Source organism: Phyllostomus discolor, chromosome 5 (assembly GCF_004126475.2).
Source record: "Phyllostomus discolor isolate MPI-MPIP mPhyDis1 chromosome 5, mPhyDis1.pri.v3, whole genome shotgun sequence".
Taxonomy (NCBI): Eukaryota; Metazoa; Chordata; class Mammalia; order Chiroptera; family Phyllostomidae; genus Phyllostomus; species Phyllostomus discolor.
This window is the reverse complement of record NC_040907.2, coordinates 79,711,572-79,724,067: the sequence shown is the minus strand read 5'-3', so window position 1 is coordinate 79,724,067 and position 12,496 is coordinate 79,711,572. Positions and strand designations below refer to the sequence as shown.

The 12,496-nt window shown below is 38.7% G+C and overlaps 1 protein-coding gene across 9 annotated transcripts in view; it reads right to left on the bottom strand.

The window, feature by feature from the left end:
* Positions 1-12,496, bottom strand: part of ATXN1 (ataxin 1) — a 384,633-nt gene that overhangs the window by 232,956 nt on the left and 139,181 nt on the right. For 8 of the 9 annotated variants that reach the window (XR_004903293.1, XM_036026476.1, XM_036026475.1 and 5 more), the window contains one exon: positions 11,130-11,257. The exons of the other annotated variant lie outside the window; for it this stretch is intronic. The gene's annotated coding sequence lies outside the window, so the exon portion shown is untranslated. The remainder of the gene's footprint in view (positions 1-11,129; positions 11,258-12,496) is intronic. 9 annotated transcript variants of the gene reach the window in all.

Below are 12,496 nucleotides of genomic sequence, written 5' to 3'. Positions count from 1 at the left end.
CTGCCAGCAATAATCAAACGTGTATATCCATGTGATCACAAGGTGAATACACCTTTTGCCCCTATCTCAACGTTACTCAAGCCCCAAGAGGAACTCCAATTCTATGGTCACAATTGCTGATGAGGAGCTACCAGCCTCTCACAGAGACAAAATTTCACCTTTGACCTATACATGGAAATCTGTGAAATAACTGACAAAAGGGCTACAGAAGCTCTTTCCTAAATAATACAGGATGAAGGACAAGCCCAAGATCAGAGAATAACATAGCCAAGTCTGTGCAGAAGAGCATTAACTAAGGGTCTGCTTAATGGGTAACATTATCCAAAACAAGTCAAAAAGATCCTGAAGATTAGGAACCTAAAACTTAAACATGCATACTTATTTTTCAATTTCACTTTCTATGTAGTTCATTGTGCTTTTATGGCATTTAAATTTTTTGCGTTTGAGACCTTTGGGACCCAAAGATCTCTAGCTTCAGAGTTAAAGGAGTGTGTGTGGGCTTTTCCTAAGTAGAATGGTGATATAATAGAGAGGTTTTGTTTTTGTTTTTGTTTTTTTTGGGGGGGTGAGTAGAGTCCAAACAGTAAGCTTGAAATCTTTATCAAGCAGAGACAACGCCAACTTGAAAGATACTCTAAGACTGTTCATGGCTGCTACTAGGAATACAGAAAACCCCTCCGTTCTTTTTATTTGAAGGACAGAGACCCCTTAGGTGGGTCTGACCTGATCACCTATAAATTCATTCAGCCAGCTCAAGCCATGGGCTTCCTTTCTCCACACTTCATTGTACAGACATTGTGTTATATACTCTTTTTAATTCTCCTTCGTTACCTAGAAAACATAATTCTTCATTGTAGGTGCTCATATCTACTGAATGAATTGTTTCAATTATAAGCACAACATCGCCTCTCCTGTAAACTTGACCCAGGACTCATCTTCCACTCCCTTCTCCTTCTCCACATCCATCAATCACCAAGGCCTACGATTTCACCTCTTCAAATGCTCTTGGGTGTGCTGCCTCTTTTTCTGACTCTCCACCCCTCCCAACACAGGCCCCAAATAAATAGGCTCTCATTGCCTATTTCTAATTCCTAACTCGCCTACTGCCACCTCTCCCAATTCCAGCCACCCTGGAGCCCTGCCATCAATTTCACAGATATACCATGTCACTGAGTCACTTCCTTGAACAAGAACTTGTAACTCTGTATCACTTGTCCCATTACCTTCAAACTCCTCTGCCTGGTCTTAATGATCCTCTACCCTCTGTCTTCCCCACAGCTATCCAACTTTCTTTCACACTGATCTCCAGCAAAAACACACACATCACTCAGCCAGCCTCTCTAACATGGGCCATCTGCATCCCTTCCTCACGCCGTTGTCCCTGCCATCCCTATACCTAGAACAACCCCTCAGTTTGCCCCACCCATCATCTCTCCACCTCCTTTCAGTATCTTATCAGGCTGTCCTCCTATGAAACTTTTCCTGAACACCCCAATCACCCCAATCACTCTCCGTCCCCTCAATGCCCACTCAGCCCAGAGTTGCACGTGTCAGTATGTGTTATTGGTGATGCTAACCTTGTCACTTAGTTAAAGTGGTGCCTGCCAGCATTCTCCAGGTACAGTTATATTTTTCTCCTTATAATTACAAAATATCTTGGAGGGAGATACTTTGAAACTCTGCAAGCATCCTGTTCCTGCTTAAACTTTTGCCCACTAATTCTAACTTCTATTGGTGGAATTTTCCTATGGCGATTATCACTATGGGTGCTACGACACTTCTCTGTTTCTCCCAGGTTTATTTATTAATTAACTGGAATTCCACTGTAAGGAAGTTGTCTCTTTTGCCCCGTTTGTTTATTTGTTCAGTTATTTATTTATATACTATGGACTCATGTATATGTGTGTTATTATTTGTGTTATAATCCAATATTTATTTCATTAGTCAAGTGGTTCTACCCCTTAGCTAGAATGTGCATCACTTCAGAGCAAATGACTACGTCTTAAACTTCTTAAACATTGTCCCTTGTGCCTAAGACCATGACAGGAACATAGTAGGCATCTGATTGGTTGATTCATTCACTCATTCAACAAATTATGTTTATGCATTGTCTCGGGTGCTACAGTTACAATATTTTTACTAAATATTGTTACTAAAACATTTAGTGAACTAAAAGTTCCTTTTTTCAAGTGGTTTACAGTCTGGTTAACAGAGACTCATGTTCACCTACAAGTCCCTGATAAAAGCATTTGGCAAGTACAGTGATGGCTTAAATGTGAATATAGTAAACTCTACCTAGAGAAAAGGGGGGTAAGGTGACAGGCAGTATTCTGGGGATAAAGGGGGGTGAGGAAAGCAGTATTCTGTGCCCATTTTACTCCACTGTTCACTCTATAAAAATAAGTAGGAATAAAAAATATCTGGAGACAGATACTATCATACCGTTAGCAAGTACAACCCATGTCTGCACCTTCTAAACTAATTCCTGAAATCAAACCTCAAGGGCATACTTTTTAGAAAGAATTAATGTAGTAAATACAGACTCTTTATACAGGGTGGGACAGGAGTAGGTTTTTGGTTTTGAGTACATGAAACAGTTTATTCTTGTATTATTATTTATTAATTATTGTACTATTTTCCATATGAGCAACTGTAAACCTACTTTTGCCGTACCCCGTATAGTGACTATGTGCTTTACTGGGAAGACTGGAAACAGCTAAGGTAAAGAAATCTGAGAAGCCACTTGTCTTAATCCAGTTTTCACATCCAGTTTCACAGTTTTTATTCCTTCACAGGGAATAATGAAGGGCAAATAAGAAGCATCATCAGTCAAAGACAGACTCCCTAAGTTTCCTTACTGAAATCAGGTTTCTTGTGCCACCCCTAGTGTATGCTCCAAACAAAGCTGTTCTTTTCTCCAAGTGAAAGTGCAGATGGCGAATGTCCTTAGGAATAGTAAACAAACAATTGGGGCACATTTTACACCACAAATTACACTCTGCAACATTCTTCACCCAGAGCATTTTGAATTCCAAGCAAGCAGAGACACATCTAAACTACACTGCTGTGTTGCAAGAACTGCTGACAATAGAGAATTTGTACTTTCAGACAAGTATTGACACTTAAACCTCTTAATATTTAACTCCTACTATTGTTCTAAATGATGAATAAGCAAACTCTCCTGCACACACGAGATTACATCATGCATCTTAATTACATTAGTAAATGCTGCTGAAAGGAATTTTACTGGAATTTTATTTTAACTGTTTCATATCACCCTTTCTAATTAACATCAACGTGTCTCTTCCATGTTAAGGTGTATACAACAGTCGCACATACGTTCTGTGTCTGGATATGGGCATGAGTGCTACGTAGTTGTGAATGCACACACACGGATGCTTGCATTTGCGCCATGTTAGTATCCATTAACAGAACGCCCGGCTTCTTCAGCATCTGCTTCCCTTATTGTCTGGAATCTCCCCTTTGACAGATATGATGTCTTATTATCTGAAGATGTGGTTATTTCTGTGTTGGCAAACCTTTCCTTTTTTTTTTAATTTTTGTTAAAAAATTTTAACATTTAACTTTTTTAACATTGCTCAGTATTTTAAAATTTTATCCACTACAACCCTGTGTTCTTATTCTAATATCATAATGGTTACTCTCACTCCAAAAAAATCTAAAGAATTACACATTTTTGTTCAACTGCATTTGTTTACGAGGTACATTTCTTAAGTCTTCCTTCCTGGTCACTTTTCTTTACCAAGATCCTTGAACTAAACAAAACGGCTGTCTGATCTGCTAGCTCAGTCTTTCCCAGCCATTAAAATGGTGCCTTAACATAATTCCTCAGCATATCCATTCTGATGCCATAAACACTGAACCATGATATTATCCTATGCAGGGGGCAAAAGAAGGAGGTGGCTCTAAAAAGAAAGATCTATTTCAGTGCCAAGAGAGCCCAGTAATTAGACCACTGGAGAAAGACAGAGAGAGAGAAATCACAAAAATTACACTTCAGTGGGATATCAGACAAGCCCCCCACCCCTCCAGGGTCTACGTAGGACGCCCCACCCACGGTTACCACAGAGCTTTTAGAGCTGAAGTCCACCCTGTCTAAACAGTAGAGATAATCAGACTTTGGGGTACACCATCCTCCCTTCTTGTTGCTCGATCCCACTTTCCCTGCTGTTCTAATTAGATTATTTTGGAATCTGCTATTTCTGTCTTACTCCCTTCCCCAAACTGTCATATAAGTACTGCAGCTTGACTATTACACAGCTGCCAAACTTCACTCCAGAGACGGCAGTATTTCAGTGGCAAGTGAAGTGATGCTCCCTCTGTCTCATCTGAACACTAAGCTCAAGGGGTTAAGCATCTGGAATGGGGTTGCCTTTGTGCAGAAAAGGAGAGTTTTATTTTGTTTTATCATTACCTCCAGAGGAGCAGGTCCACCTGGGCACGAGGGAGGAAACAAACCTAAAACACTCTATGCATACACTCAAAAGCACGGAGAGAATATAAACAGTGACTGGGACTTTCACAGGTTCCTTTCTACATGGATTTCAAAGGCTTAAAACATCAAGGATCTAAAATGATAATCATTTTTAGAAGTAAAAGAAGCCCCTGAGAGTAACCCACTCATGTTATAGACACAAAACTGGGAGGCACAGGTTAAGTGAGCACCTTGTTCAAAGCCCTCATAATCCCCGGACCAAGGGCGTTCTACTTGAACTTGAGTTAGGCCACACACCACTCAGAAGACTGCATCTCTGCCAGTGAGACCAAACACAGCCCGAGCTTCTAAAGCATACAATATCGGCACTAAGTTTCGTGTTTTATTTCATTATAATATTTTGTTTTAGATACTCAAGAAAATCCCTACCAGAAAAAAAAACAGAGATGTAATGGCAGCAAATACTTATTGAATATAGAGAAGAAAGAATATTTCTGAAGAGAAAACAAAAGGGACACAATATAACTGCCAACTCATAGAAATTCACTTCCAAAATTTTACTAAAACACTTCATGAAAACTTAAATATCTGATAAATTTCTCATTTCATCTAAAAAGATACTCCTTTTTGGCACATAGGGGCATGAATCTCTTGTTTCTTGCCAAGTCAAATAGAAAAGCACATTACTCCCCAGAAGTTCTGTATATTATTTCTAGTTCTAATAATAATAATGGTTCTTTCAGTAACGTATGAACAACAAATGACTCCCTGTTTGAACACCAGTGAAATGAAAGGCACTAATGATACTGAGAGGGGTCCTTCCACCTCTAAATAGGGTAATACCAAAAGCTATAATATGTAACATTCTAAAATTTAGAAAACATATTTAAATGCTCCATCTCATTTGATACACTCTAAGAGTAAAAGAAGGCAGTAATTTCGAAATGTGCTGCAGAATACTGACACTTTGCTATTTCCACTTCTACTGACTGCTCGCGCTCTGAATAGCAGCCTGCCGACACCAGAGGGAGCAGAATGCCGAGTTGTGGGGGGAGGGGTCTCCGCTGCGGGGTCCCTGCACCAGAAGACAAAATGGCAGGCTCTGGTACCAACCATTGTCTACTGTTTGACTTGTTCAGATGACAAAATATTCTACCTTACTTCAGGAAAAGGAAAATAAGTATGTGAATGTTTGCACACTGACACAGTAAATCATATTATTTACCAGACTTTCAAAGAATAAACTGCTTTATACAGAAGTCTGGTAAATTACTTTAGAAACAAATATACACCAAAATAGATTTGAAAAGCTATGCCTACATTTAAAACTCTATGTACTCGTGAGTCTTTGCCTCTGCCTTTTTCATTTTGCGTGTCTCAAAATAATACCTTCCCCCAAACTGGCTACGAATGGAATTACAGAGGTTACTTTCAGACTGAAGGTACTAGAGTGGAAAAGGGAAGAACATATTTGTGTTGAAAGATGATATCTGAGGAGATCTCTATTTTGAATACTTAAGGAGCATCATTCGGGTTTTCTTCACCACGGAAAAGTGTACTGCGGATCCCAACACACAGATCCCAACACACAGCGTGTTTGTGACTGGGTGGGCTGGGTTTGGGAGTGGGAGGGACAATCAAGCCGGACTCATCAAAGAAACGAAAAGCATTATGTAAAGCACAGACTAGAGGGATAAGCCCCAGAAGAAAGCAGTTAAGTAGGGAGGGACAAAATAGAGGAAAAGCAAATGACAGCAAATCTAAAGCCAAAAAACGTAGCCTTTACCAGACCCATGTTGAAGGTCAAGAAACCTCTGAGTGGATTTTGTTATTCAAGACACCACTAAAAGCACCCAAGAATGGACGGAGGAAGGTAAAATGAACCACAATCCCACAAAAACGCTGAGTGAAAGACACCAAATACTAAAGAGGCCAAGATGTAACAACTAGACAGACTATTTTGATCCTGAATTTCAATCTGTTTTAAGGTAACTAAATAGTTAGAATTAACTATAAAAGTTAATTGTACACAAAAATTAGAATTAACTATATAACTAACCTCCCTGTCCAGTGTGAACGATACGGAACGGGATACGGGTGTCAGAGCTGGAGTAAGTAACCGTGCTCTGCTGGAGCCCCAGCCCACTCCTCCTTCGGGTGGGGCTGAAAAGGAAAGCAGCGCCATACATCAGGAGCCATCCACTCTTCTGTCTAACATATCTTCACAGTCACAGCGCAAAACAAACTCCTGCCACAATTCTTAAAATATGGATTGTCAATAGCATTCATAATTTAGATTGCCTAAACTGAAAGATCAACAGCTGCATGATTTTTAATGGCCTTGACAACTGTACATTCAAGTGAAGTTTTATAGTTGCCTTCTCTCCTCGCCATCTTTATTCCCCTATGTGGTTCCGCTGTCAATTGTCCCAACCTCACTGCCTGGCCCTGGCGATCCTCTGGCTCTCGTCTGCCTGGTGCCTTCCAGATCAATAGGTCTTTCTCCACTGGCCTTTCCAGTTTCTCATTTCAAATGCACTCTTACTTACTTTTATTTTTTTTCTGTCTCTTAACCTCGGTGGTAAGTGGTACCATGACATTATTATTCTTTAAACATATATACATATACATGTACATGTACACATTTGTGTGTTTTAGTCCATTCAAATTGCTATAACAAAACTACCATAAACTAGGTGACTTGAACAACAAAACATTTATTTCTCACAATTCTGAAAGCTGGAAAATCCAAGATCAAGATGCCAGCAGATGCAGCGTCTGATAAGGGCTCACTTTCCGATTCAGATGGCTGTTTTCTCACGTCCTCGCAGGGCAGAGAGCAAGGAGAGCAGCGCCCTGAGGTCTCCTTCCCAAACCCTATCTCCTCACACCAGCACATCAAGGGCTAGAATTTCAACATGAGTTTTAGGGCAGCACATTCAATTCATAAAAATAATGCATTAAGCAATAATTTTTTCAAAAGAGTGTAGTATTGTCAAATATGGAGAAACAGGCCTATGTGAGCAAGCATGATAGAATATTATCTTGGTATAACATTAGACAAAGGTACATTGTACAAAGGGTTGTATTTAAAATAACTGACTGGACAGCGTGGGCACTGACCACTGGGCAAAAGGGGGAAAACTGGGACAACTCTAACAGATTAACAATAGAAAATTTTTTAAAAATATTATGTGTTTATCTACAGAGATGGCATCATCTGGACAAGTGTTTCTAAAACTTTCTTTTTGCAACTGGACATGTCATCTAATTGATTTAACATTGCATAATAACATATCCATGATTTATTTATTCATTCTACTACCGGTGAATATTTAGAGATCAAATTTTACTATTTCAAAAAATCTGCAGCAAACAGGCTTCTACATATCTCTTTGTGCACATAGGTTAAGTCTGACTAAGGTATACACCTAAAATTATGTTCTCAATGGTCTTGCTTCCTTTCAGAATGGTCCCATTCAGCTCTCCTGTTCACCCCAACCATGATATGATGCTGCCAACTATACCTCCCTTAAAAATGCAAACTCCATCAGGACAGGACTCATGTCTGATTTGTTGCATTGCATGTCTCCAATGCTTAGAACTGTTCCAGCACACAGTAATCCCCAACAGAAGTATTTGCTAAATAAATAAATGAGTGACGAGTGACTGAATGAGATTAGAATTTAAAGATATTATCTTAGTTTCTTACAATTCAGAAGCTCTGTGAAGCTCTGCTTTCACACTGTACTGGCAAAGTCCTTAGGCACCTTGAAGGCCCCATGGGACTCGATGAATTAAGTTTGCAACACTGCTTTGGCCTGAGCTTGCAGAGAGGTTTCCTACACGATTGCAAAAAAATGGTTCGGTTACAGAGACCACCAAAATCTGCTGAACCGCAGGTCCTACGCCACAACACAGTGAAATACACCGAACTATCCCCAATCATCAGCCTCCCCAGGGAAATTCATTCTGGTAAGCCTTTGCTGATCAACATGTCTGCATTTCTGCACACTAGTCAGTGATTCACAGTGAGAGAACCATTCCTTCCTCTCTGTTTGAGTCCCTATTGATTCTGTAGTTGAGGAGGAATCTAAGTGCTTTCCAAATACCAAATGTTCCATATGGTAGTGTTATTAGCATTCTCACTACCGTGACGTTTGACCTTTCTACCTACACTCAGGAGTTGCCTCGCTGGAATTTGGCAGAACATTATGAACTCTTTTCCTGACCTATATTTGCTGACACATTTGTTGTCATGTCTCCTGTTATGAAATTATTACTTTTGTTCAAATAACATATGTATGTGGGTAAATACAAGTTTATTTTCTTATTCATCCTCACAATCATTTAGAGAATATTTATGACCCATTAAACAGGAATTCTTAAGCTCAACTGTGTTAATAAGGAATTCAGATGTTCCTCCTGTTTTGAAAAATATGGAGCTGTTCAAATTAAACTGAAAATGAATACAGCATCTATGTACACAAAAGTTGCAGAGTGTCCAGTGAAGAGCATTAGCTGAAGCCAGACAAGTCATCTTGTGTTTATCTCCTTAACGCCAAGTCATTCCGTGGCCCTTTTTCCTTCTACTCTTTGACCTTGTGATGCAGCTCTTGGTAAAGGGACTTAAAACCCCACCATTAATTTTCCCTTTGTGTTTATTATGTAGGATAAAGCATACACTCCTTAAGAGACTAGGGTCTCTCATTCTATTTTCTCTTTCACACATTTAATGAAAGGAAGCTCCTTTAGTAATGGGGAAAGGAGATGAGGCTAGTAGGGCAGCTCACATAGGGAGTGAGACCGTTAGACTCTCCATGTGCAGCTAAAGAGGCCAGAAAGCTTGCTGGACCCCAGATACCAGCTGGACCTCAAGAGCAAAGCAGCAGGATTGTGATCAGGTTCTGCTCTCACAGGGCGGCTGCTCCGAGGGTCCCAGCAGCCAGATCACAACTGTGATAAATGGGTCTCTGACGTGAAGACTTTAGTCAGGCAGTTTCTCCAGGACTAGAATTTCACCATTAATCCAAATTAAAGGAACCTGGATATATATTAAACTTTCTTGAATAACAGGAGGATAAAAACAAGAAGGGGAAAAATATAATTGGGATTATACTATAGTGAGAATCATACTTTGCTTTTTTTTTTTTTTGCTTCTATTATACCATCTTCTCTGATCATTAGGTAGTCTTTCAAAATAGGATTTATAATGATTTTCTATGAAATTGATACTATTATTATATAAACTGTATAAACTCAGACATCAACAAGGAAAGTTAACTTGCCTGACATCACACCTCAACAAAATAGCAGAGCTGGAATTTGAACCCAGGCAGTCAGAAGCCCTGCCATCTAATGTGATCTACAGCCTCTGATTAATACGATGCCACCACAATTATGTCTAATCATGCTCCCAATGTTGTGTGTGTATATATATGTATATGTGTATACACACACACGTGTGTATATACATATCCATACCCATATATTTTAACTAACAAGCAGTACAACTTCAAATTCATGTTTAATTAAATACAGGGCTGTTTATTAAATACCTTTTTATTCTTATTAAAGAAAGAAAAACTATGTTTTCCAGAGAAAAAAGTATTACTATTCAGTGGTCACATGGTTGTCTAAAAATACTTGGCCATAAAAGGGGAAAATCTTAAAATTTCCTAGAATCCTTTCATACGTTCTTGATTTAGTATTATCTGTCAAATGTCAAAAACTGGTTAAGTTTCATGCATGCTACTATATACAGCAGAAAGGTTCTTAAAAACAGTATTATACACAAATAAATACCCTCCCTCTCCCCTGCAAAAAAAAAATTAAACATGGAGATGCCATCTCAAAGAATCAGTTGACAAGAACATTGTTGTTTCAAAATTCTCTGCACTGGAAAACTGTATGAAGTAGGTACTCTCATACACTGCCTCTGGAAATACAACCTGGTATGACTTTATTAGAAAGTAATTTGGCAACAAGTAGAAAAAGTTTTAAAACTTGAAAACTCCTAAACTCAATTAATTTACTGCTAAGGAAGTACTTTAAGGAAGCCATGAATAATGGCAACTAATATAAAACTATAGGACCACTCTTCGTAGCATAAAAGCAAAAAAACAAACAAACAAAAACACAACCCAGATCAAATTAAATGTCCAACTAGAGGGGATTGACTAAATGTATTTCAGGATATGCATTCAACAGTATACTATGTAATCATTAAAAATAATGTTGCAGATAAATATGTCAGTATGAAAAGATGTTCGTTATTACATTAAGCAGAACAAAAATGTTAGATGAAAGGTGATAGAATATGCTATATTGTTCCTTACTACAAACTGATGGCAGTCTCTCTAGCTGAATTTAGAAACACCATCATCAGAATCATCCCTTTCTTATCAAGCAAGGGCTTGCCATCCACCTTAATCAGTGATCTCAACATAAACAGGAGTTATTTTCTTTCCCATAAGTAAGGGGTTCCATTTTCATAAAAGACACAGAAAGAATAGGTAGATAGAGAAAATAAGTGAATCTACAAATGTATGTTTATGTTGTGTGTTGGTGTGTGTGTGTAGGAAAATAAATATGTATACATCCCCACCACTACCTTTGGGACTTTACAATTAAAGGATAGTTATTTTGGGTTAAAGATTCTGGAGATATTTACCTGTACCATGTGCTTTCATCACAATGGAGAAACAGAAGCAGTAAGCTCCTTCCCAGCAGATCTTTTCACACGGATTTTGCTTGAGTAGAAAGGGTGGTGGTAGAAAACTCAGTGTAAAATGCCTAGACCTGTAAGTATAAAAACAATATTCCCACTGAGTGAGGCAGCTTGCTGTGGCCTCCATCCACATTAACTGAAGTCAGAGATAAAAAAGCACATTGCCATAATACCTCTCTCTCTCTCTCTCTCTCTCTCTCTCACACACACACACACACACACACACACCTCTCCAAGGGTAAAAGGGGGTTTCTGACCTTAGAGACGTCACCATCAAAAACGAGCCCATTCCTTCCCTTCCTTCCTCCCTGACAATCACAAAACTTCAGAGAAATAAAAAATAGTTCTTCTCTAGAAAATTTCAGGAACATTACTGAATTTGATGCTCTCTAAGATTCCTTCTAGCAGCAAAGTTAAGCCAATTCAGTGCATGTATTCATTATAACAGCCTGACTTTCACTTTCAAAATGGTACATGCCTCTCTGGTGATGACCCAGGTAGAGCACGTCGTTGATATTCAAGATCATCACTAACATTTACTGAACACTTATTTTGTTCCTGGCATTGTGCTAATACTTTATACACATTATCCCATTCCATCACACTATTATTGACAACAACAACAAAAAGAGTAGGAGAGCTAGTAGAATTGAAGCTAGTATTTGAGCCAATACTGTATTGTTCACAGAGACCATGCTCATAAACCCAATACTGTACCATCTCTCCAAAACTGACCTTGTTATCAACACTTCTGTACTTACCATAAAAATGTTAAACATCAAATCAGTATCATCTTATTTTCCCCCAGGGCTGAGACATCACCTAAGTCTTAGCATTGCTCTTTTTGGATTTGATTGTCCTTTAATTTTAATTCCCAAGCCAAACTGAAATCAATGTGTTCATATTACAATTAAGAGTAAATTTAGACTTATTTTAGTGAATTAAAAATGTTGACTAATCTGAAATCTGGGTGCCAACACAATAAGGAAAAACCTAAACTCCAGGTCCTACCTAAATGGCTAAATTTTATTAGGAAGAAGGCAAATAATAAAATCAGAGCCATATGTGAATCCCTAATTTAAGGTACAAAAATAAAGATAAATTCCCATACATTATCATATATCCAGTGTAAGAAATACTTGTTTACCTATTTACAAAGTCTACATACATAGGTCTTAGAATCACTGCAGCAGAAAATAGGTAAGAGCACAAGAAACCAATAGTTATTTATGGGGCATATACTGACCCCCTTCTGGACGCCCACACGCACGTAGGTATTTACGTGCACTACTCTGAGTGTGCCTCTGTGC